The 5,432-nt window shown below is 47.0% G+C and overlaps 1 pseudogene; it reads right to left on the bottom strand.

The window, feature by feature from the left end:
- Positions 1-1,187: 1,187 nt before the first annotated feature.
- On the bottom strand, positions 1,188-3,735 carry LOC127777152 (uncharacterized; annotated as a pseudogene).
- Positions 3,736-5,432: the final 1,697 nt, after the last annotated feature.

Below are 5,432 nucleotides of genomic sequence, written 5' to 3'. Positions count from 1 at the left end.
CTTTCGATCAAATGTGTTTTTGGATTTCATTGAAAAGTACTTTTGTCGTTATATTTCGTTTCAGTCATACTAAAGCTTTTACACGACCACACCTCAATTTATAGGTGGCCGATGTCCGGGTAGCTTCTTACGCACTGATCAACGCACATGCAGCGTCGATGAGGTTGCCGGAGTAGAAACAGATGGCGCCAACCATGCGCCAACCATGGTGAAGAGTGCCAAGCTGAGCCACTTGTTTTACGACATAGTTTATTGCACATAGAGCACCCCGATAACTAAGATGACGTTATTGAGGTTGAGGCAGCTCCTCCCGAAGAAAGCATCGGTGATGCAGAACGAGCCACTGCCGGTAGGGAGGAGGAGCTGTTGCTGTTCCATGTTGTAAACCACCTCATCGTTCCGTAGATCTTTTTTGTAGTATTATTTAATAACAATCTTTTTCTTATTACTATTTATAATTTTGCTTGCACCGTTTAGATGTAAGCATTAAATTTTACTGTATCGCTCCTTCTAATCATGGCTATCTGCTTTTCTCCACTATCTCATAAAAACAAATCACATGAAAAGGAAAATAAGTTGAGATATTGAGAGAACTGGTAAACTACTACTAATGACTATAAACCATATTATACACCTTAAATGAGGTAGTAACCTAACCAGTCATACCAATGGCCCATGGCTGCGCTAGCGCATCATACAGTTTTCACCCTTTTTCCTTCACGAGGGTGAAGGAGAAGTTGTTTTTGTTCTCTCTCAGTTTCTTGCCCACCAACTTTGCGTGACTGGGATGGGCTCTCCTATTTTCTGCTTCGACTAGCAGGATGGGCCTCGGGCCCACAGCCCACGGGTGGCCCCAATGCAAAGGCACTCGAGCTAGTATTAGTACTAGGATTTTTTTGTTTTCACATTTTTAGTAAGATATTTCTTAACTAATTAAAAGATTTGGATTTTTCCTTTCGTCATATCTTCACCCCACGCGGTTTTTAGTCCGTAACCCCCTTTTTGTCCGTAACCCCCTTTTTTTTGTCCGTGTTTTCCGTTTTTCCCACCGCAGCACCCACAACAGCGATTTCTGTTATCCGATTTGTGATCGGATCCAATCAAATATGACGCTACTTATCCCCCACACCGATTCCTACTCCATTTAATATTACATTACATTACAGGCAATATATAAGTATAAATAATAGAAGCAGACAAGAAAATATATATCACAAGGCTCTTCCTCTAGGACATCAAGACACCTTTCAATCAGGCAATAGAAATAATAGAAGCACACAAGAAAATATTAATCGCAAGACTCTTCCTCTAGGACGTCAAGCAATCTCCAGTCAATGTCGATTCCAGGTTATCAACCAACTCAATCCTGAATATAATTTTAATTTCATAAGATAAGTCAGCTTATGAATTCGAACTAACAGTACCATCATAAAATAAAAGAGGTCAACCAGACATACATGAAGTTTTTATACAGAAATTAAAGAGGTCAACCAGACATACATGAGCCTTGTTTTCAGAAGAGAATGTTTAGCTGAGCCTTTCATATGCACAACCAATGCTATGTATGGTTTTTTTCCCGTCGATGCAGAATAGTTAGCAACAGTCAATTTTTTCAAGTTAGCAACAACCAATTTTTTCAGTTGTTCAGCGGCACATAGCAACATGGAAGTTCCAGACGGGTCCTTCAATTCAGACAATCACATGAATGCAGAACATAAATCATGCACACAACAAAATCATCACAAGAGCTTGCAATCAATTAGGCTACTCAAAATGATTGTTCAGATTAGACATATAATGTTTTGGTGTTTTCATGCTACTATTACTTGACTAACTAAAATATACAGGATACAAGCTAGCAGTAAGTGGAAGTGCACAATATAAGAACCATGACAGTAATCTGATTCCTACAGAGATAACATATCAAAGACAGTAATATATTTGATATAGTACCAGTCATAAACCAATCAATCTATAACCAGCAATATTGCGCAAGATTAGAGGTGGTGTGGGAATTGAACTTACCATATATCTTACCTATTGACCATATATTTTCTTCCTGGGCTCCTGGTGTACTGCCATACCCACCATCACCCCCATAGCTGCCCAAGTAACCACTAGCACCAGGCATCCCATTGCTATAAAAGCCTTTGGGTTTAGTGAAGCTAGATTTGTGACCAGTGTCAAATACTGCATGTGTCCTGAAACTGATGAAAATTATAGATTTGAATCTCATCTTTGATTAGTTAAGATGTATTTGTCTCTATGTGCTGAAATGCCATTGTTTCCTATTTCAACAAAAAATATCACATGAAAGCATCGGCATTCAACCAATATAGAGTAACAGGAAAAGTTTTTAATCAATATTGTTACACTACTCCACCTACACATGTGCTCTTGGTTGATCTACTCAAACTAAACAAATCAAATAAACTAGGGTCTGATCTAATTATTATGACAAAAAAAATAGTGAAAACTCAAATCAACTTAAAAAAAACTCACCAGTTCAAGCACCTCTACTGCGGGGGAGTCAATTGTCACTAGATCCGGCGGCCACAGCAGCATCCTCGTTGGAAAATCCATAGAGGTCCACCTTTGTCCGACAACTTGAACCCTCCTATCCGGACGACCGAACAGCTCTGCTTGTACAACTCCACCTCCAGATTCGTCCACTGCACCATATCCTGAGACATCCAACAAAACAAATACCAATCAGACCAAATAGTGATCATGGGGGACATCACGAGACAAGAAAAACCCACTGGATCCGGCATCCACGACTCAATCGGCCTCCTCGTCTCCGACCGCTCCCTCCGCCTAAAGGACGAGACCGCCCCAATCTGCTCGGCACCGAACTGGACCATCGTGGCAGCTCGATCCTACGATGACGACTGCTACCCAAGGGTGAAGGCCAATCCATCTCCAGCGAGCTCGGGGGAATTGGATCCGTCGCCGACGGGCTCGGTGGGGGGGGGGGGGCGAGGAAGGGGAGAGGAGGAGAGAGAGAGGCGCCGTCGGTGGGTGGTCGAGGAGGGGGATCGGTGGAGAAGGAGGGCGTCGCTGAGTGGCGGAGGAGAGGAGAGAAAACCGAGAGGAAAGAACGAAAGGAAAGGAGGAAGGCGACAGATCCATCGAGAGCATATGAGCACGAGGAGGAGAAACATGGAGAAAGTGACACCACCGCCTACGGGAACCCGCCGCCCATTGAGGGCGCAGCCGCCGCCGCCGCTACCGCCTCCGCCGGGCAGGCGCCGGCCGCGAGAGCCCGCTGCCTCCCCTCCTGCCAAATCTAGCGGAGGGGAGGGCGCGGCCGCCGCCACCGCCTCCGCTGGGCAGCCGTCGGCTACGGGAGCCCATTGCCTCGCCTCCCAACGCCGGATCCATCGCCCACTAGCCTCGTCGCCGCCCTCGAGCCTCCCCACCGCCGGATCCGCCGCTCACCAGCCTCACCGCCGCCAGCCAACGATGGAGATGAACATTGTGGTGGCTGGATCGACGCGAGGAAGCAGCAACCACGGCTTGGGCCGGTGGTGGATCTGGCCGGCCCGTCGCCGTCGATGGCAGAACCGCGGGATCCAAGCGAGCACCACTGCCGGCCGCCTTGGTGAGTAACGAGAGATTGAGAGAGAGTGAGAGACAGAACGGGAGAGAGAACGATAGAGGAACTGCTTGGAGAGTAACGAGAGAGAGAGAGGGGGACACGACACTGTGACAGACAAAATGGGAGAGAGAACGAGAGAGTGAGGGAGTGATAGGATAAGGATGTCGACAGACCAAACAAATTTATCTCCTCGCTAATCTTTCTTCTGTTTTTAATTATGTAATTATCTAAAATCAGAATAATTTAGGTCTCGTTCTTTTCTACGAGTGTTGGATGAAAATTAAGATTTTAGTGGCACGCTTTTTAAACTGCTAAACGACGTATTTCGTTCGAAAACTTTTTATATAAAAGTTGCTCTAAAATATCATATTAATATATTTTTCAAGTTTGTTATTATTAAAACTCAATCAAGTATACGTTAATACCACCTCATTTTGCGTAAAAAAACTTAATCTTCATCTTCATCTTACGGAGAAAACAAGATGATAAAAAAGTATGAAAAACCAGAAAATAAAAAAAACGAAGGAAGGCAACGGAAAAAACAATTGTTTGATATAAAAAAATATCGATTGTGAAAAAAATTGCGCAAAATCATCATATGTTACGTGACCGGTCTCCACGCGAGTCTATGTATGATTTTGGAAACTAAGACGCATGCTTGCAACGCGAGAGTTGACAAAGCACACGCGTGACCACTACAAGGCTATAAATAAATACCCAAAAGTATTTTTATCCATCCTGATTATGATCGGTATTACGATAAAAATGATAAAAATACCTATTTTAAATACTTTTTTAATCACAACACCAAGTACATCGTTAAGATGAACTTCATCAACCGTGACATTACCTGACGCAACGCACGGGCATTTTCCTAGTACAATATCAAATTAGTACTGTGGTCCTGATGGTGCCGACCATCACTACTTAAAAGGATTTTTGTAGACGGCCAGATCTGGTTTTTGCATGCGGATGGCCATGCCGTCTGCACGAGAAGTTCTATGGAAATAGCGATTTTCGCATGCGGCAAGTGAATATCGCTATTGTCACATGCGGTTGCTTACATAGGCCGCATGTAAAAATAAAAATCCAAAACAAAAAAAAAAATCGCGCCGACCACTCCCGCCGCCGGCGTCACGCCCTCCGCTCCCGCTGTCATCCGCTCCCGCCGCCGGTTCTTGGCGGGAAAAGGCCCTCCGTCGCTGGATCTAGGCGGGAGGAGGCAAGCCGCCATCGTGGGAAAAGGCCCTCCCACCACCGCTGCTTCCGCCGCCGTCCGGTCCTGCTGTCGGAGCCGGGTGGGAGGAGGCCCGCCGCCACTGGATCTAGGCAGGAGGAGGTGAGCTGCCGTCCACTCCCACCGCCGTCGCCAGATATGCAAGGGAGGAGGTGAGCCGCCGTTCTCTCCCACCACCGCTGCTCCCGTCGCCGAGCCGTCGACCACTCCCGCCGCCGTCGCCAGATGTGGGCGGGAGGAGGTGAGCCGTCGTTCGCTCCCACCGCCACTGCTCCCATCGCCGAGCCACTGACCGCTCCCGCCGCCGTCACCAGATATGGGCAGGAGGAGGCCCGCCGCATGGCATCGACCGCTGCTGCCGCCTCGTCGGTGGCGGCGGCGTCGGGGGGGATGGAGCCGATCGCCTCCTCCTCATCGTCGTCGGTGGTGGTGAGGAAGGGGATGACGGTGGCACTGCTGACCGCCCATCGCCGCCCACTCAGAGGGAGAGAGAGAGAGATTGAGGAGAGGAAGAGAGGAGTGGAGGAGAGGATTGAAAATATGTTGAGAGGAGATGGGTGAAAAAAATTGAAGTGGTGAGGAAGGAAAGAGAGA

The sequence above is a fragment of the Oryza glaberrima genome, chromosome 6, assembly GCF_000147395.1.
Source record: "Oryza glaberrima chromosome 6, OglaRS2, whole genome shotgun sequence".
Lineage (NCBI taxonomy): Eukaryota > Viridiplantae > Streptophyta > Magnoliopsida > Poales > Poaceae > Oryza > Oryza glaberrima.
Note: the sequence above shows the minus strand (reverse complement) of the source record. Positions and strands in the feature narration are given on the sequence as shown.